General features: G+C 39.6%; 1 protein-coding gene across 1 annotated transcript in view; it reads right to left on the bottom strand.

The window, feature by feature from the left end:
* NRIP1 (nuclear receptor interacting protein 1) overlaps nt 1–21999 on the bottom strand; it is a 95590-nt gene that overhangs the window by 10198 nt on the left and 63393 nt on the right. The window contains exon 2 of the mRNA XM_063126754.1: nt 16229–16420. The gene's annotated coding sequence lies outside the window, so the exon portion shown is untranslated. The remainder of the gene's footprint in view (nt 1–16228; nt 16421–21999) is intronic.

The following is a 21999-nucleotide window of genomic DNA, read 5'->3' as shown; positions in this document are numbered from 1 at the left end:
GTTTTTCATTCTACAACATTGTGAAATTGTACTTTTACTCATATTGCTTCCAGCTTTCAAAATATGGTTTATGTTCTATATTTATTTTTAAAATGCTGTTTGCACAGTCTAGGACTCATACATTAACAAGCTGTTTTAGATCAATTTCCAATTTTTGAGAAATATTCTGTAATGCTGCTCTAATATACAATTTTAAAACTGGGCATCCCAACAGTCAATAAATATTTAGTGACCAGGAGACATCACAGTCATTCTTGCCAAAAGTCCCTGAACATCTAGGGAATTGGCACATAGCAGCCAAAGAGCAATCTTTCATTCAGCACCCATTATTGCAGTTCACCCAAAAGATTGCTCTACTCAAAAGAAAACCTAGGCAGTGGCTGCGTTCGGACATCACTTTATGCCATGATGGGTTAATAAGCTACTCACAGTAGCTTATTTTGAAAATAACCTACTATCCCCCACACCATCAGACAAATAAGTTACTGTGAGTAGCTGATTAAGAACATGAGATGAGGATGATGATGACGATGATGATGATTTCATTTATATACTGCCCCATACTCGAAGCTCTCTGGGCGATTTGCATGCTGGATCAGACCAAGCGTTCATCTAATTCAGCACTCTGTTCACCCAGTGGCCAACCATCTATCAACCAGGGACCCACCAGCAATACACGTTGCAACAGCACTGTTCCACCCATGTTCTGCAGCAACTGCTGAATATAGGCTTACTGCCTCTGATACGGGAGGTAGCACATAACCTAGTAGCCATTGATATCCTCCTCTTCCAGGAGGTACTTTGCATAAACTGAGTCATTCCTCTGTCCTGCTGCAGTCCTCCCGCTGCAGCAGTGGTGCTGTTTCACCCACTGACAACATCTCAGCAGCTTGTTTTAACCTTTGATATCCCAATTAGAGGGGAAGGGTGAATTCAGCACTTACAGCATCACCACAATGGGATGGTGGCTTGAAGTGCTGGAAGTTTGCAAGGTCAGAACCAAACTTTATACATAGCCTCCCCTAGTCAGGAGGCACCCGAGGCACCATCAAAACCCTGCATGATTACACACAAAGGAGCAAAAACTCCAGGTGCACTAAAAAGGGGATGACACAAATAAATCGTTTGAGGTTTGCAGGATTGGGACCATACTTCATAAAACGCCTCCCCTAGAAGGGATGCACACCAAGCTAATGGAAAGCCCTGCACACTGGCAAAGCCAGACGAATGAAAGCACCTTTTCACCAAAAAAGGGGTGGCAGCTATAACTCCATGGAAGTTTGCAGGAGCGGGACAAAATTTCACACACAGCATCCCCTGGCAAGGATGCACACAAGGCAAAATGACAAGCCTGTGCGCAGCTGCGGCCAACGGACCAAGACACTGTTTGACACTTTGGGAGGCTGCCGTGTGCACTGCCAGGTGAAGTTTAGGGTGGGGTTGGGCTGTGAGCACAATCAGTTGCTAGGCAGATCTGCTGGCTGAAGGAGAGAGGCAGCTCTTGCCAAGTGACTTTGTAGGCAACCCAAAATAACTTTCAACAAGTTTTTAAATCTCCCACTTAGCACAAGATTCGTACTTGGGATTCCTTACAACCCCATTTACATGATATTTTGAAGGTGGGCATTTTGGTTCTTTAAAAAAACAAAAGAACGAAACAGCCAGCAAGTCAAGTATGCTGAAAGTGATAGAAATATATTAGTATATTCTTCTGTCTAGTGCACTATAAGTTCACAAAGTAGGGATCTCCCAAAGTTATTTCTTTCAATATTTCTGCTGCACCGTGTATTTTTACAGAGCTCTGCATAATCTCTCTCTCTCACATGTATGTGTATTTTAAATATAAGCGTAACATTTAATGATCTGAAAGCATTTGCAGCTAAAGCAGAATTGATCTTTATCATTTTATCAAATATGGGCAATATTTTGAAGCTTTAAGAAACAGAAGATTGACATGACCACAGAACTGACGACATGGAGAAGAACTATTCTTTTCTTTCCAAGAAATATAAACAGATAACTGAAAAACCTCGGTAGTACATGCTATTGCTTTGAAACATCACTTACTTGAAAACTAATATCTGAACCATAACTTGTTTGCAGAACCAAATATGAAAATAAAAAGGCCCTAAGAAAACCCAAGATAAACGGAACTAATTATAGTCACCTCAGTGATGTGGGGTGGAAAATTATTCCAGTACTATACTTTTCTGTTTATTGTTTTCTGCTTTTAGAAATGCACTGTTTCATAAAATTGTCTAGTAACATAATGACCAAATGTAATATAAGTTAAACTAGGCTGAAATGGATCAATATTAGTCAACTCTAAAATCAAACTTGGAATTATTATTTTTTCAGGTGACTGTCACGAGGAAGCACATATATTTATAAATACAGCACTTTAGTCCTACTAAAATTCATATCCTAATACTTTTTAGACTTCTTTTTTTCTTCCCATCCCCAGGCTGCAACCCCAAATGCACGTACTAGGCAGTAGGCTCCTTGAGCTCAATACCACTTCCTTCTAAGTAAACATGCCTAGGATTCTCCTGTTAAAAACTAAATAATGTAAAAAAAGTATATGCTATTCAGTTGTCATATAGTAAAATATTTACGAATATTCCAATAAAATAATTTCAACATAAAGCCTTCAATTCATTTGAATATATTTAAGCTACACTAAGACCCCAATCCTGTACACATTTACCTCACTGAACTCAATGGCACTTACTTCTAGACATGTATTATAAGTGTGGTTTATTGATTTCTACGTATAATTAAATATTTCAGTTCAACTATTTTGGCTATTAGAACTCTTTCCAGGTATTTTATACAAAAAGATCAACAAATTTTGGCGGGCCTTGGTAGTTATCAGGATGTAAGGTCTTATTCTTGACTTCATGCTGCATCTAAGTGAGGGACCTCTGCTGCCCTCACCAACTCAGAACTAGTGAGGAGTGGATGTGTACCAGCTTCTCTGACTCTACCTGTTGGGCTGCTGGAAGCTCCTCCTTCCCTTCAGGCACAGAGACAAATGTCTGCTATGCCCCTACCACCCAGAATCAGTGTAGGGAAGTGGAGGTGTGTCTCTGAGACTGTTGGACATCTGGAGACATAACCGTCCAGCAGACACAGGGCCAAACTTCTGCTCATTCAGGAATGGGAAAGGACATTTTGAAAGGAAGCCTTGGGCTTGTCTCACTCATCAGAGCCTGGCTGACCAATCAACATGTCAGGGTGCAGGCAGTGAGATTGTTTTCAAATGGGAGTGACACCCTCTACCACATAATTGTGGGAATTGTAAAGTCAGCCCAATTAAATCTCCAGGGAGCATACAGCAGCCCACATTGGCCACTGACGAAGACTTTGTGTTGAAACGCGTTTGGCCTTTTTATTCAACGTTGTTTCTGCTAGACATCTGTTTTTGTACAATATGCTATTGCGCTTTTAATGCAACTTTATTGTTTATCTTAACTTTATACTCGTACATTAAATACTATTGTTTTACCGTATACATATCCTTAACTTTTTGTTTAGTATTTATTAAGATTGTTGGACTTGTCTTTTCAGCATGTAAAATTAACATAACATACTTAAAAAAAATTGTTTATTAAATGTAAGTCAAACAGACATGCTAAATCAGATTTCCATTGATTTAGAGCAGCAGAAAATATTCTAGTTTAAAAATGTCGAGGAAACCTGCATTACTTAATTTCAGATGTGTTTTCAAGATAAATGGGTAGAAGGTCCCAAAATATATACAGACATTTATCTTCTGTCTAGACAGAGAAGGGTCACTCAGTACAAAGTGCAAGAAAGGGGGCAGGTTAATTCTAAATGAACATTTGATATTGCACAATTACTAAAAACATATATGTGACAACTGCTTTTTAAAAACATAGGAAAATATGAAATGAAAAAAGGTAGTAGACCATGAGGTAATGTCAATTCATTCAGGTAAAGAACCAATATGTATGGAAGAAGTGTTAAGGATCTACTTACAATTACCCTGCTTGGATTTCCCTGCTAATCTTTTGGATTTTGGCTGAAGTCCGGTGTTAGTTTGAATCTTAGCCAGAGCATGCTACTCACATCTAATACAGTGCCTTTTGCAACCAACTGAGATTTATTCTATAAGGGATTTGAGAATATAAAGGAATGCTCATATATTTATAGTTTGAAAAAAAATCAAACATCAAGGTGTATAAAGCATATTTGATTTCCTAAGACATGTGTTAATTGATAAACAAAGGAAACTACTCTCCTCTTAGCTATTATTATAAGGCAGCTGCTGGCTATGACAAAATGGTACTTGTTTTCTATCCTCTCTAAGAACAGACCCTGATGAGTTTTTTTCTACTGTGGGAATTGAGGGAGGAGAAAGATGAGAGCATGGGGGACAGGGTTTGCTGAAAGTTGGCAGCCCAACTAATGAAGGGTCAGAACCTGAAAGACATCTGCCAGGTGGGAATCAAAGGAAACTATGATCTGAGGCAGGCAAACAATCAGGTCACTAATGAGGAGTTGGACCAGGTACCAGGTCAGGTTCTAGAGGTAGCATGTGGAGGAGTTAAACAGGATGAGATTCGTCTCACTAGATTATTTGCTCAGATTCAAGCATAGGCCCCAAAGATGAGGTTTTATAGGTCCAGGTTGAGCTACATCTGCTTCCTTGGTCACAAGTGTGGACTCTAATGGTAGTGTTTGTAATGCTGTCTTGGTTGGTCCATAATAAGATCTACCTCATCCATGGTATGATCATGGATTACGGAGCAGACCTAGTGTGCACTACAGAGATCTGGAAAGGTGAACTGGGCAGTCTAGATTTAACTCAGCTTTGCCTGCCTGGTTATTCAGTTTAGCAGCAGGTCGCTCCCTCCATGATCCATAGAAGTTCCATCTTGCTTACCAGGAAACCCCTCCACCCTGGGATGATGGCGTTAGGCCAAAGGGGTTTGCGCCACAGCCTATTGTCCTCCCTGAATAAGCTGGCTGAAGTGGTCTTATCTGTAGTTTTGTAAAACCTTAGGACTCTTGCCTTGGGGAGCTTAACAGGGCCTTAACAGGGCTGGCTTGTGATTTCATGACGTCCATCACAATCATGGGACTTTCTCAATTTGTCATTGGCCTGACACATAGGGCAGGGTATACATGAGATTTGACCTTCACCTTGGAAGTGTGAGGAGGTGGCATGGATATTGGGGTGGAAAACATCCCATTGTTATTGTGAGAACAATTCCTGGTGAAGTTGGTTTCACAGTGACGGTCCCTTCTTGCAGAGGTGGGAGAACCATTAAGGCAGAGACATAAAGAATCCGATGGATTTTGTAGTAGTAGGAGGACCTTGATGCTCTGTGAATGGCGAGATGCGACAGGTCATTGCCACAATCACTCCTGAGTGTTCTCTTTGGCACTGTGGAGTTTACATGACTCCTTGGTTTATCAGGGAGCTCTAGACCATAATATAGATTGGAATATGGAACAACACTGATCTTGAAGGTGACTGAATATGAGTAAGAGCACATAATTGTATCTACTCTGCCACCAGCATCATGTACTTGAGTAATTATCCAACTGAATTTTCCTGAGTTTTAAAATTTAATTTATATCTTGCCTTTTTTCCAAAGAAGGGTATTCAAGGCAGTTTCATGCCAACTTGAATGCCATTATTGATACTGTGTCTGTTGATATATCCAGAGCATTGTCTTGTCGTGTTTTGAGGAATCAGTTTCAGTTTTTGAAGAGTGAAGATGTGGACACGATGCTTGCATCTGTGCAACCCACCATACTCTCTTGCCCTTGCCCTTCATAGTTTCTTCAAATTAGCTGTTTCAAGCTAGATCAGGCAAGTGGTAAGCACATCGTTGTATGAAGGTTTGGGCCCTGCTGCCTTGAAGGAAAACATGGTGTGACTACTCTTGAAGAAGAAGAAAATTCCCTGGAACCAGGGATTTATACTAATGATCATTCAATCATAACAACTCCTTTTGGGTCCAAGGAGAGAGGACAGCATTTCAGTTGCAGGTGTTCTTGAATAAAACTGATTACCTTGACCCATTCTAGTTTGGGTTCAGGCCCAGTTTCAACACAGAATCAGCCTTGAGTGCCCTGACCTTATTCAGGAGAGGGAGAACGCAACCAGTTATTTCTTGATTTCTCAGTAGCTTTTGCCACCACTAACCATGGTTTCCTCCTGGCCTATCTCCATGACTTGCAGCAGAATTTTATGATGTGTTGGCTCTTACTTACGGGTTCCAGAGAGTAGAATTGGGTGATTGTGGGGTATCACAGGGCAGTATTTTGTCCCCAATGTTGTTATCATCTATATGAAGCTGCTGTGAGCTGTCATTTGAAAGAAGGTGTCATCAGTATGCTGATGACACCCAATTCTATTTCTCTGTATCATCTGAATTAGGAGAAGCCATGCACGTTCTGATCCAGTGTTTGGATGCAATTATGGGCAGGATGAGGGTTAATGAACTGAAACTGAATACTGATAAGACAGGAACATATGGGTGAGTTCCCAGGCACAGGAATTGAGATGTTTACCTGTTCTATATAGGGTTGTATACCCTTTGAAAGAACAGGTAAGTAGTCTGGGGATGCTCTTGGATCCATCCTTGTCACTGGAGGCCCAGTTAACATTAGTAGCCTGGAGCTCCAGTTATCAATCTCAGTTGATAAATACTTCTTCTCCTGGATAGATATAGTGTAGGCACTATGGTCATGCACTAGACTACTGTAATGAGCACTATGTGGGGCTGTCTTGCAACTGGTTTGGAACCTCCAGCTAGTGCAGAATGCAGCAGGTAGGATGTTCAGGGGCACATATCTCTATATATTACAGCTATATTTGAAGTACCGCCTATTAGCAATCAAGCTATGTTCAAAGTTCTGCTGTTGGCATGCAAAGCCCTGAATAACTCCAGACCGGGATACCAAACAGACTGCCTTCCCCTATATATACGCAATCAACCCTTGAGATGCTCAGATGAGGTCTTATTGGTTGTTCCACAACCAACAGAATGTTGCCACGTAATATTACAAAAGTGGGCCTTCTCAGAAGTTACACCCACCCTCCACTGGTGTTCATGTTTACAAAGTGAATGTTTGCAGAGGGAGCACCTGAATATATATCATATTTCTTCGATTCTAAGACGGCATCGATTCTAAGGCGCACCCCATTTTTATAGATGTTTATTTGAGAAAAAAGGGCATCTTAGAATCGAAGAAATACGAACAAAGACACACACTTTACCAACATAACTGGCTTCCTCCTTAAGCATTCCTCACAACCACTTCCCTACTCTAGCCTTACAGAAAAAGGACGGTAACATACAGCCCAATTTCCCCATGCTAATCTCTCCCAAAAGCGCCGAGCCCGCCCCTGCACGATTGCGTGCAGGGTGGGGAGAGCGGCTGGAGCACAGAGCAGTAGGCGCCGTCCGAGGACCGTCACGTGCTCGAGACCTTCTCTCGCCCCCTCTCTTGGAAAGAGGCGACAGCGGCTCCTCATCTCGTGGCCTCCTCTGCTATTTCTACCGAGACAGGATTTGTGTGTGTGTGCGCGTGTTTTGTTTTGCGATCCCATCCGATCTCTCTCTCTCTCTCTCTCTCTCTCTCTCTCCAATTCTGGGTTGCCGGAGGGTTCGCGCCCCGCCCATTTGGCTGGGGCCTCGCGCCAGGCTTTTGCTCTCTTGCTTCCCCTCTCGCGCCGGCTCCGGTGAGCCGGGAAGGTCAGTGCAACTGCAGTTCACAGGTGAGACAGAGCAGGCAGGGCACAAAGGGCGGTAGATGGTTGCTGCTGCTGTCTCCCCACCCCCACCCTTTTTCTCCAGAGGACGTGGGAAGTGGTGTGTGCTTAACCCCACACCAACAAACTGTTGCTTGCTTGCTGTGATTGCCCTGAGGCGGGGGCTAAGGATTAAGCCGCTCCCCTTTTTTCTTCCTTTTATCTCTCTTGCAAATGTATGTTGCTGTGCGGGGAAGGGTTAGAGGCGATTATTACCGTATTTCTTCGATTCTAAGACGCCATCGATTCTAAGGCGCACCCCATTTTTAGAGCTGCTTATTGAGGGGAAAAAGTGCGTCTTAGAATCGAAGAAATACGGTAGCTGTATGCACAGAGTTCCATGTGACTGGAATCCCAATTTGTACTACAAGCATGCATGCGGGAGAAAGGATTACTTAATATGTGTGAGCTACTTGACATGGCCCCTTTAATATGTTAGATAACTGTTAGGTTTAACTCTTGAACAGGGCTAATATGGTATTATGTTTCCACACAATTCTATTCTATGCATGGCATTGGTACTAAACAGTGCTACATTCATTTTACTAATTCTAAACTACCACCCCTACTAAAACGGGCATATTACTATGAAATAGTTGGTGACTTGCGAATTAAATCAGCTATAAAAGAGTTAAATTTCAGTGATAGCAGTCTGAATCTCAGACAATCCTCAGAATTATGGCTGCCTTCCAAGTTTCTCAACTTACAAAGAAAGATCCCATGCAGAGGATTTTTCATTGGTGTAATTTATCTTAATTATACAAAAACAGATATTAAATGAAACAATACAAGTAATGATATTAATATTATTAATAATATTTATTTATAAAGCGCCATCAATTTTCATGGCACTGTACAGAATAAAACAAAACAAGACAATCTGCCATATGGCTTACAATCTAAAATCACCGTAACAGACAGGGGAGGGAGGGAAAAACCAATAGGGGTAGGGGACATTAAAACTAAATATAGACTAGTATGACCATGCTATGGTTAAAAATATAATTAAAAATCATACGGTCATGTTATTTATGGCATTAGAACAATCTAATTCCAATTCAAGCCATTCCGAGTTAGGAAACTTAAAATCAATGCAAAGTCAGCTATTGTCTTAAATGGGATATACAAAGCAACAAGGGTTGGTAATATGATAGACATCTTTTAATGAACATACAGATTTTAAAAGTGAACTTCCATTTTCAAGTATTTCACATGTATATCAAGACTATAAAACTGTATAGTTGTCATTACCGTATTACTGTAAGAAAAAAATGTTCATATAACCAGTGACTATTAGATGAAGACGGGCCTGCAACTTGAAAGGTGTTGCTCTATTTTGCCAACATAGTTGTTCCAATAAGACTATCATCAGAAATTATTCTGATTGTATCTTACTTCAGGGTTTCCTTATTTACAAATCTAAATCAGCAGTAAGAAAAACATGAATATCTATCCAAATGCCTTTACTGTAAGGGTACTTTTAATGTTTTAATATTGTAATTTTTTTGTACATTTCTTTTCCTAGGTTTTAAATGTATATGTTTTAAATTTTGTAAGACTGCCTTGAGGCCCAGTATTGGGCAAAAGGTGGGATACAAATATACTACTACTACTAATAATAATAATTTTAGTGCCCCAGTCTAGTGAAAAGTGATTTATCTGCAGAAAATGTTTCTATTTGTGGATTGCTACCACAATATGGGCAAGGGACTACTGAGCTGGGAAGATAAAGAGAATCATTTCTTTCAAGAGCTCATATATAAACACCTCCAAGCACTTGAGGGTGCTGTACCATGTTCTTAATGCTTAACTGATGTGCTATGTTTTATCTTACCATAGAATCATAGAATAGTAGAGTTGGAAGGGTCCTATAACGCCATCGAGTCCAACCCCCTGTTCAATGCAGGAATCCACCTTAAAGCATACCTGACAGATGGCTGACAAGCTGCCTCTTTAAGGCCTCTAGTGTGGGAGAGGCTACAACTTCCCTAGGTAATTCATTCCATTGTTGTACTGCTCTAACAGTCAGGAAGTTTTTCTTGATGTCCAGCCAGAATTTGGCTTCCTGTAACTTGAGCCCATTATTCTGTGTCCTGAACTCTGGGATGACAGAGAAGAGATCCTGGCCCTCCTCTGTGTGACAACCTTTCAAGTATTTGAAAAGTGCTATCATGTCTCCCCTCAGTCTTCTCGTCTCCAGGTTAAACATGACCAGTTCTTTCAGTCTCACTTCATAGGGCTTTGTTTCCAGACCTCTGAACATCCTCGTTACTCTCCTCTGAACACGCTCCTTCTTGGAGTGTGGTGCCCAAAACTGGACACAATGCTCAAGATGAGGCCTAAACAGTGCTGAATAGAGGGGAACCAGTACCTTGTGCGATTTGCAAATTATACTTCTTTTAATGCAGGCCAAAATAGCATTTGCTTTTTTTTTTGCAGCCACATCACACTGCTGGCTCATATTCAGCTTGCTGTTATTCTGTCTTGTTGTTTTGTCTTGGGAAAGCTACTGTAAAGGGCAGATCTATGCTGGCAGTCTGTGCTGTTGGTTTAACTTGTAATTTGGTGAAAGAGTGCTGATGGAGAGGTAGGCTGCTTCTGAGTTGCTGGAGGAAAAAGCTTTAGTCTCTTCCCCCTCCCAGCAACTGCCACCAGCATCACTACTTCAGCATCAAGCAGCAATCAGGCGGATTGCTCTTAGGTTGCTGAGGGGAGGACAAAGCTTTGGCTCTTCCCCCTCCCAACAACCCTATTTGGAATGCATGTGTGTGGGTATTGGAGAAAGAAATGCGGGTGCCCCCCCCCCCTGCACAACAGGTCTCCAGGGCTACATGTGACCCATGAGCTGTAAGTTGTGCACCTCTGCTTTAAGCAAGTATTACAATTTGGAAAATACACATTTTCCCACATTCATACAATTCTACAATTATTTAAATTGATCAATTTTATTGTTTTCTATGTATTTTTGAACTGAATAATTTTGGAGTACCAGGAAAAGTATTTTGGTAGTCAAAGTATTTTGACTCGGCAGAGTCTTGCTATTTATTGTTTTACTCTGTACAGCACCATGTACATTGATGGTGCTATATAAATAAATAAATAATAATAATAATAATATTTCAATGTTGCAGCATAGTCCCTGTCCAAGCTTAACTAGGCGTTTATTTAACTTCAGTGCTAAACTGTGACTAGTAGGGTACACATAAATTTAATACAGAAATAAATATATCCAAGTTAAATCCAGCTATTTATCAGAATTTGAGAGCTGGAGAAGGACTGAACTGGTTCCATTACTGACAAATAATGCTGATTTTAAAATCCTTGTTAAAAAGATGCAATTGTTTAAACTGTAATATGCTTTAAAATGACTTTAAGATAATTGGATAAATAATGGAAATGAAATTATTGTTTTCATCTTTAAAATTCCTTTGAACAATTGTGTAAGGTTGCACTAAGAATTCTATGGATTGCCCATCGCTAAAATAGATTTGACATACAGACACAGTACAAGGTCAAGGTCACAGATCAGGAAGCAAGATTACAAACAGGACTGATGTAACAGCTGGCATTTGATCAAAGCTTCAGGGATTTTAGCACACTTACCAGAAAATACAGTGCTTCTCCTTATATAGTGCAGTTTTTATTTTAAAAAAAACCTTTTACTTTTTAAATAATGCAATGTTTAGAAAGCAGCATCAAACTAAGAGAAAAATAGCTTATGTTAAAGAAAGAAGTTGTACTGCCATAATCTTTTGTCTAAAGTAACTCAATAATCTCCCTCCTCAATCTGCAGTTCTATTTGTGTAATCCAAAGTGGCTCATACACATGTGCAAAGCATTTATGCACACAGGGGCTGCTGGTTTTCAATTTCACTGGCAGTCTCTTATTGTCAGTAATCAAACAGGATATAGGCCTATACAATTTTGTAACTATTAAGTCAATAAATATTTGCTAAAACTCACATATAACTCCATCTGGGGGTTCTCATTTCTTTTCCCCATCCTTGGTTTTTTGCCCCTGCATATCTTTATTCATACTCCATTTGATGTAATGGTTTAAAGGGGGGAAGTGCACCTATTCACAAAGAAGGTGTGATTTTACTCATCACTGTGACAGTCTGGATGCTTGCAGGACAGAATTTTATTTATTGACGAGGCATGTATATGCCACCCTATAATCAAGTTCTCAGGTGTTCAGGGAGGCATATAACAAGAATAAAAAACAAATTAAAATATGTACAAGAAAAATGGCCAACAAAAACATAAAAGCAACATAAAAGAAGTGACAAACCCCCCCCCACCACCACCCTCCATAAGACCTGGACATAAGAACATTAAAGGGTTTGAGAAAATATAAAATATAAACCTGGTGCTGAAATTTCATGAAGGAAGGTGCCAAGGGAGCACCTACAAAGAGGAGGTATTTTCTTTAAAGAAAAAGCCTAAACATTCCAGCATGTGTCCCTCCCTGTTAGTTTCCAAATTTTCTTAGGAGCAGTGGGAAAGAAATATCTGGTTCCTATGAATGAAGAGAGGTAATTTCTTGCTCTCATGTTTCAGTTAATTTACCTCTTTTTCTAAATCACTTGTTTGCTCCCACTCCACTGATATCCTAAGCTGGAGGGGAGCCATCAAAGCGGCAACATCTGAAAGACACTAGTAAGTAAAAATGTCTCCCATTGTTTATAAGTTTCAGGAGAAACTAGAGACCCACTGAGAGTATGAGCTGGTTTGGGAGTTCATAGAGAGGAAAGGACTGTGTGAATTCGTGAGGATTGCTTTTCTTTCTTGCATACTCTGTCTGCAATTGGGAGCCAGATAGATTGTCTAGTCCTCTAATCGTGGACTGTAGTAATACTATTGTTGAAGTGGATCAAAGGTTCAGGGCAAAGGGACACTCATCTCCTGCTGCTCCAGGCTGCAGCTCTAAATCTAACCCTAAATCCTCTTCACAAAGTGAATGAAGAACTGACTGGGTTTTGATAGCTTTAACAATCATGAATGTACTTCTTCTTTTTTTTAGAAGCAAGTGTTTATTTGAAGGAAAAAAGTATCTATCCAAGCATATGCCCTCGTAATTCTTAATAGAGATTACCCTCTGGAAAACATGATTCAGTCTCAAAACATCTTATGTATAGTTTTGGTAGTCATTTCAGAAGCAACATCTTTAAAACATCTTTAAAACAGGACCATTATTGGGGTTTCTTTCTTTTGCCTATAGAAGACCATTAAGATAATCATTTCACTATTATTTTGTGCCAGGAAAAATACTACGTAGTACTGAGAAGCAAAACCAAATGAAAGAAGTAGGCCACATCATACTGAAATAGCACTTGTTTGTGACTAGATAGAGAATAATAACCATTCTTGTGTAAGCACTAAGATTTAGCTTAAAAACAGTGGTAACATTATTCCTCCACATAAACTCACCCCAATATAAAATCTTAGGTTTCATGTCTAAAATGCTTCCTTCTCAAAAATATTCATTCATTGCACATACTGATTAAGAATCAAAAGAATTTCTTCAAAGCAAAAATGTCCTAAAATGGTTTTGTCTCACAGGAAAATACATGCATATAATTCACTGCAAGCCTACTTTTCCTTTGCTGAACAAATAGTCTTTAATGACAAAGTCTTCTAACTGTTGTAAAAAGTAACATCTTTTTAAAAAGTGGACTAACTATCCAGGTTTATGTAGCAGTTGTGGGCAAAAGGAGGGGTAGAAATATGAAATGTAAGAATATGGTTATAAACCTGAGCCAAATTTTATTGAAAACCTGTGAAGGGGAGTGGGGACCTGAGCAGACAACTAATCTATGCTGGCAACTAGCCAGGCAATATATTAGGTGGAACATTCTATGCTTGTTGAGTGGCATCTGTAATATCGCCACCCTTCAGGATTACTCTTGTCACCTCATCCTGGGTGAGTGAGGTGAGTTGTTCCCACTGGGGCTGCAAACCCTGAGCAGGAAGCCTCAGGTTTCACCTGTCACTGAAACGGTGCCTCAGAAAAGGCCATAGGGAGGAGCCTGCAGGCTAAAACGCCTCATAAGACCCTCCCCCGGCTGGTGGCACCACTGGCTGAATTCCAATGGTGTTCCCCCCTTCCCCCCCACCCCTCACAGCCTCCTCATTGTAAGGCAAACTGGACACGGGGTAAGACTCTGCGTCAGACCCCAATCTAGAAAAGGAAGAAAATAAAGATCAGATAAAATGTTGTTTTATAAAAATAAAAGAAAGCACTAACTTTTAAATGGCAGACATTTTAAAATACTAAAAAGAGGAGAAGGGAGAAATATCCCATTACACTGATTGCACAACCATAATTAAGCCATCACTCTTTATAACCATGTACCTTGGAATAAATCCCACTGAACTCAGTGGAACTTACTTTTGGATTGACAAGTATATTTATTTATTTATTTATTTATTTATTTATTACATTTTTATACCGCCCAATAGCCGAAGCTCTCTGGGCGGTTCACAAAAATTAAAACCACAGTAAAACACCCAACAGTTTAAAACACAATACAATTAGGATTGTATTGTAGCACAAGGGCAATTTTTATTTCGAGTGTTCCTGAAACTAATGGGTTTTGGAGGAAGCAATCTGAAATAAAAGGTTGGGACTACACTGCTGAATGAGATGACACTGCTTTTAAATGTCCATGAGGAAGAAGATCAAGAGAAGCAAAAGTATTATACCATCTCCTAGTAGTTTATTCAAAAACAAATAAAGAAAAGGGACAGGCCATGATGTAGCGTCATTTTGATGAGACTTCTGGGTTACTGGCTGACAGAAATGCTGCCATAGCCAGAGATAGTGGCAGTAAACAGAAAATGCCAGGAAGAGACACCACCGCTGTACTACCTTCCAAAACTGTCCCCCTGGTCTTAGACCCCCTTTCACCCATTCCAAATTTCAAGCCAAATGTTATCATTGGAGAATGTTTCACTCAGTCCCATGTTCATTCTTCTTAAAAGCATTCAACTCCTTTAAATCATTCAAATCATCTACTAAACCAAATATAGTCATTGCTTTGCGTGTACATTTTCAACAGCACTGGAAGATGCTCCTCTTTCAGCAATTTTTAATGAGTGCTTTAAAACTATCTTCCTAAATCATGAAGCATTGCCCTCATTCTAGATTAACTTTGTTTTCCCTCAATGAAAACAGGACATAGCAAATTATAATCCATGTGACTAATTCAGGAACCATTCATCCTCAGTGAGATTTGTTTGACATTGTTAGACAGCCCCATTTGTTTGTCTACTATTTTATTTTTTACTTATTAAGTTTAAAGCCTGCCGTTTAATCACTAGGGTGGTTTATGTAATATATTAAAATAAATACAATAAACTATGTAGTGATCTTGTTCAGTAGATCGTTTCCTGATTGTCTAGTATCAGTCACATATCTAATTCAGGAAGTGCCATTAAGAAGGGAAAAACAGCACCATCAGATAGATGAAACAGATGGCAAGAAACAGGATAAAATAAAGTTAGCCTTCTTACAATTAAGGGTTTTCTCAGCACATACTTCTGCCCCCACTCAAAAATACTACTACTAACCTGAAAATTGAATCAGAACATTTAATCCAACCCTGCTTCCAAAGTACTATATGTCAAGATGTAACTAACTACTCAAGCCTATTCCTAATCCATCATATACTCATCTTCTTTTAAATTTTATAATTACATTACAATCTCACCATCAAACAGCATATAAATACACCACTAGCAGAAAATATTTTCCATTTTCCCTAACAAGCTTCTGCAGGAACCAATATTTTGCATCATCTTAATCTTAGCTACAATTCAACTTTGATCTTTGAAATGATGCTTTTTTTGCAAGTAGATTCTATGTGATTCATGCATGGTGCCAAAGTAACAACAACAACAACAAAAAGCACGTTCCGCTTCTGAATAAAAACGTACCTCAAGTCTTCAGACAAACATAGTCTGATTTCCACTTGACACTGGGTTTTCTGGTTTGCTTATTATTTTACAAAATAGATGCATACTTTGTCAACTAGCAGGGTACATACACACATTTTTATACAAATACCTTTTAAAATATCAGAAGCATTTGGGCCTAGTCTGAGTTGCTACTTACATGTATTTTAAAAGGAAACATGACCCCAAAAAGTACGTATTTCCTTTATAGTGGACATGGTGTGTGAATATTTTGTAATTATGTGTATGTACATGAGTACTAAAATTTAAATTAGAATCAGACTTAACATTTATTAGAACTTCACCTCCAATTCCCAATGGCATAATTAGATTTGAAGATCAAGGATAAAAAAAACCCCATTACTGATGAGCTTTTGAGTCATGAGGAGTTGGAATTTGGCTTGGGCAGCATTACAGCTAAGGGATACTTCCAAAAACGTTCTTATCCAAATTTATGCCCAATTCTGCCATTTGCATTACCTGATTTTGTTTGTGGAGTTAGTTTGATGATGATTCTTCTTTGTTTCTGATATCTAAACTTGAGTCAGACTTCTGAGCATGCACCATTTGCCACAATTTTTAGTTTGTCTCTTTTCCTCCTCAGAGGTGACTGATCTGAAGTTAGTACATTGTTTTAATAAATGTGCAGACGTGCTCATGCATCACAGTGATCTGAAAGAAAAAAAAGATATGAACTGTAAACTGTGCAGTTGTCAGAATTAAAAGTTAAGGATTGATAAGCATATATTTTATTAAATGGGAGAATACTGATGCCAGCTTCACTTTTGGTAAAAGGAAGAGGACTGTGGCTCAAATACAAGGGCAAAATGTGGGTAAATGCAATCTAAGTTCCTGGATCTAGCACTGCTCCTGGATGGACAGATGGTGATCAGGAGTGCTTTTATCTAGCTTGAACTGGTTTGCCAGCTCTGTCCCGTCCAGGAGAAGGCAGATAAGGCCACAGTGTTCTATGCCTTAATCACCTCATGTTAGATGACTGTACCATACTCCATGTGGGTCTGTCCTTAAAAAGTGTTCAGAAACTACAGCTAATGCAAAACGCAGCGGACAGACATTTCTTTAGTGTACATTTTATAAACTACAATGAAACAGCTTCATTGACTTCCTATTTGTTTCTGAGCCCAATTCGAGGTTACATCATAAATTTGTGAAAAGGCATTTATACCTTTAAAACTCAACATGGGTTGAGGCCGGTATACCTGAGTGATTGTCTCCTCCCATATAAACCTACCCAGAGCCTACATTCTTCATCTGAGGCCCTGTTATGTGTCCCACCCTCCTGGAAAGTTGAGATTGCTTGGGACACATAACACAGGGTTGTGCAACTCCCTTCCCAGGGAGGTTAGGTTGGCTCACTCCAAACTGGGGCAATAGGCATTAAAATGGCAAATGCATTTCAATGTAATCCAGTATAAGTGATTCAGATCAGGGCAAATGATCCTAACTACACATATATACTTAGGGGGATGAGCTGGCAGTGAGTGACCAGGAAAAGGATCCTGAAGTTCTGGTGAATAGTTCGACACAATGAGTGCCTGCTATGTAAAAAGTAAATTTTACATTGGGGATCATTAGGGAAAGAAATGAAGCCAGTATCATAATGCCTTTATACTAATCTATGGTGTGACCACATCTGGAATACTTTTTATTTTTGTTCTTGGGTGTCAATATATCTTGAAATGGAATGTTTGATAGACAATGCATGCAACTTAAGATGATTTAGTTGTTACATTGAGTAATTTACAGACACACAGCAAACATGAGCTGGCAAAAAAAAAAATGAAAAAAAATGAAACAGAAAAACATCCAAAAATGCTTGCCTGGCTGTTTGGTGCATGCGTATGTGAGTGCATGCATGCGTGAGTGTGCACATGCACACAAATATACATACGTACACACAACCACTTTCAAGCAAGCTATAGCTAGTCAAATATAACATAGTAACTTTATATAGCTATATATAAAAGCAGTCAAGTTTTGTTCATGGCTGGCACGCTGTCTTTATTTCCAAAATGCTAGATACTAATTAGTGCTAATTGACAACCTAGTTTGCTTTCTCAGGAAAGCCAGGTCAAAGATTAAATAGGCATAGAGAGGAACTACCATGCAAGTCATAGTTTATAAAAATAATAAAGATCAATCCCCGAGACAAAAAAGCAAGAAGGTTACAGTTGTTAGCCACTATCTTGAAGACTAGTTAAAAAAATAGATTTTAAATATTTTATTAGAAGATGCCAACCTAGACCTTTGTCTAAATAGGAAAGAGAACAATATAAAATACATTATAAACACAATCCTATACAAGTCTACTCAGATGTAAGTCTGAATGAGTTCAAAGATCCTGAGTATAGGATTGCTACCTAAAAATAGTAGGCTCAAGTTGGTGGAAATTGTTCAGTTTTACCCTATTAAAGGACATCCCTTTAAATTTAGCAAGAAGGGGAACTTTACCCAGTGCTAAATCAAGTGTAACTTTATCTGAGAGACCACTTCCCCTATATTTAGGTTTTGAAATGATCCATCTCCTAAAAGAATCATGGTCATTATAGTCAGTACTCAACTAAGCAGTCCAATGAAGATGAATGTTCTCTATTTTACCTTGCTCCCTTCAACGTCATCATGCCTATATGTTTTGTAACCCAGATTCATAACCAGAATATTATCTTTTGTCTAATTGCTAAAAATTTCATTATTGCTGGACTCTCACCTTTATGGTATTCTTAGTAATCACAGAACTCCCCTCCAAATTCATAGATAATTCTAATTTAAACATTGTGGCTTCTTCCATTCTGCCTGGGGGCCTAGAGCCACTGGGAGGCTGCATGCCTGCTTCCCAGGAATAGCATCAAGCAAAAAGTGAGGCCAATCTCACCCGTCCCTGCCAGCAGAAGTTAGGGGAAAGAATGCTCTGGTGCCATCCATTGGCCAAAGGGACAAGAACCACCAACTGCTTTTCAAAAAAAGAACATAGCAAGGAAGGACACTCCAGCAAAGGAAATGATAGAATGATCTCAATTCGAATTCAGGGTAAGCCATTTAACATCACAGTGATCCAAATATACGCCCCAACCACAGATGCTGAAGAAACAGAAGTAGATCAGTTCTATGAGGATCTGCAGCACCTACTGGATAATACACCAAAAAGAGATGTTATTTTCATTACAGGAGACTGGAACACCAAGGTGGGTAGTCAAATGACATCTGGAATTACAGGTAAGCATGGTCTAGGAGAACAAAATGAAGTGGGACATAAGCTGATAGAATTTTGCCAGGACAACTCACTGTGCATAACAAACACTCTCTTCCAACAACCTAAAAGAAGGCTTTATACATGGACTTCACCAGATGGCCAACACCGAAATCAGATTGACTACATCCTTTGCAGCCAAAGGTGGCGGACATCTAAACAGACAGTAAAAACAAGACCTGGAGCTGACTGTAGTTCAGATCATGAACTTCTTATTGCACATTTTAGAATCAAACTAAAGAGAATAGGGAAGACCCACAGATCAGTTAGATATGAGCTCACTAATATTCCTAATGAATATGCAGTGGAAGTGAAGAATAGATTTAAGGGACTAGATTTAGTAGATAGGGTCCTGGAAGAACTATGGGCAGAAGTTTGCAACATTGTCCAAGAGGTGGCAACAAAAAACGTCCCAAAGAAAAAGAAAACCAAGAAGGCAAGATGGCTGTCTGCTGAGACACTGGAAGTAGCCCAAGAAAGAAGGAAAGCAAAAGGCAACAGTGATAGGGGGAGATATGCCCAATTAAATGCAAAATTCCAAAGGTTAGCCAGAAGAGATAAGGAATTATTTTTAAACAAGCAATGCACGGAAGTGGAAGAAGACAATAGAATAGGAAGGACAAGAGACCTCTTCCAGAAAATTAGAAACATCGGAAGTAAATTCCAGGCAAAAATAGGTATGATTAAAAACAAAGATGGCAAGGACCTAACAGAAGCAGAAGAGATCAAGAAAAGATGGCAAGAATATACGGAAGATCTGTATAGGAAGGATAATAATATCGAGGACAGTTCAGATGGTGTGGTCAGTGAGTTAGAGCCAGACATTCTGAAGAGTGAGGTCGAATGGGCCTTAAGAAGAATTGCTAATAACAAGGCAGCAGGAGACGACGGTATCCCAGCTGAACTGTTTAAAATATTGCAAGATGATGCTGTCAAGGTGATGCATGCCATATGCCAGCAAATTTGGAAAACACAAGAATGGCCATCAGACTGGAAAAAATCAACTTATATCCCCATACCAAAAAAGGGAAATACTAAAGAATGTTCAAACTATCGGACAGTGGCACTTATTTCACACGCCAGCAAGGTAATGCTCAAGATCCTGCAAGGTAGACTCCAGCAATTCATGGAACGAGAATTGACATATGTACAAGCTGGGTTTAGAAAAGGCAGAGGAACTAGAGACCAAATTGCCAATATCCGCTGGATAATGGAGAAAGCCAGGGAGTTCCAGAAAAACATCTATTTCTGTTTTATTGACTATTCTAAAGCCTTTGACTGTGTGGTTCATAACAAACTGTGGCAAGTTCTTGGTGGTATGGGGATACCAAGTCATCTTGTCTGCCTCCTGAGGAATCTGTATAACGAACAAGTAGCAATGGTAAGAACAGACCACGGAACAACGGACTGGTTTAAGATTGGGAAAGGAGTACGGCAGGGTTGTATACTCTCACCTTATCTATTCAACTTGTATGCAGAACACATCATGCGACGTGCTGGGCTTGACGAATCCAAGGCTGGAGTTAAAATCGCAGGAAAAAACATTAACAATCTCAGATATGCAGATGACACCACTTTGATGGCTGAAAGCGAGGAGGAGCTGAGGAGCCTTATGACAAAGGTGAAAGAAGAAAGTGCAAAAGCTGGGTTGCAGTTAAACCTCAAAAAAACCAAGATTATGGCAATCAGCTTGATTGATAACTGGCAAATAGAGGGAGAAAACGTGGAGGCAGTGACAGACTTTGTATTTCTGGGCGCAAAGATTACTGCAGATGCTGACTGCAGCCAGGAAATCAGAAGACGTTTACTTCTTGGGAGGAGAGCAATGACAAATCTTGATAAAATAGTTAAGAGCAGAGACACCACACTGACAACAAAGGTCCGCATAGTTAAAGCAATGGTATTCCCTGTAGTAACCTATGGCTGCGAGAGCTGGACCATAAGGAAAGCTGAGCGAAGGAAGATAGATGCTTTTGAACTGTGGTGTTGGAGGAAAATTCTGAGAGTGCCGTGGACTGCAAGAAGATCAAACCAGTCCATACTCCAGGAAATAAAGCCAGACTGCTCACTTGAGGGAATGGTATTAAAGGCAAAACTGAAGTACTTTGGCCACATAATGAGAAGACAGGATACCCTGGAGAAGAGGCTGATGCTAGGGAAAGTGGAAGGCAAAAGGAAGAGGGGCCGACCAAGGGCAAGATGGATGGATGATATTCTGGAGGTGACAGACTTGACCTTGGGGGAGCTAGGGGTGGCGACAGCCGACAGAAAGCTCTGGCGTGGGCTGGTCCATGAAATCACGAAGAGTCGGAAGCGACTGAACGAATAAACAACAGCAAAAAGGAAGGACCAGTCTGACCTGAAGTGCATGTAAATGTCTGCTTATAGTTGACCACCGTTTTCTGGTCTTGAAAAACTCCCTCCTCTTCCTTTTCCCTCCACTTTCCTTTTCCTTGTGTGTCTTGTCATTTTAATTTGCAAATGTGATGGCAAGGCCTGTCTCTCTTTCTTTTAACTGATGCGAGCTGCTTTGAGAGATAATAACTGTCTGAAGAGCAGAATAAAAATGCAGTAAATAAATAAATAATACACCTCCACAGCTTTCAGTATGCCTTCTGTTCAGTTAATATTTTCTTAAAAGTTATTTGCAAAGCTTCTTTGTATTCATATATCTTGCAAAAGGAACACTAGGTGGGTAAATCACTAATAATTATAATAAACCACAGCTGAACCAACAAAAAGTTCATATATTAAAATAAATTATGAGAAATATATTCCGTTTCTTTCACCACTCTTCCATTTCCAGTTGTGTGAACTTTGTAAACACTGAGCCACCATCTCCCAAAGTAGCTTAACAACTGAAAATTGACTATATCAGTGATGAAGTCTGGAGCCTAAAATGTAGCAATGGGAAAAGCTTGAATAAAGAATTACTGCATTTGAGAAGCAGCATACCTTTTGTAGTTTACAAACAATTTAAGAT

The sequence above is a fragment of the Elgaria multicarinata genome, chromosome 5 (assembly GCF_023053635.1).
Source record: "Elgaria multicarinata webbii isolate HBS135686 ecotype San Diego chromosome 5, rElgMul1.1.pri, whole genome shotgun sequence".
Lineage (NCBI taxonomy): Eukaryota > Metazoa > Chordata > Lepidosauria > Squamata > Anguidae > Elgaria > Elgaria multicarinata.
This window is presented reverse-complemented; position numbering and strand designations above follow the sequence as displayed.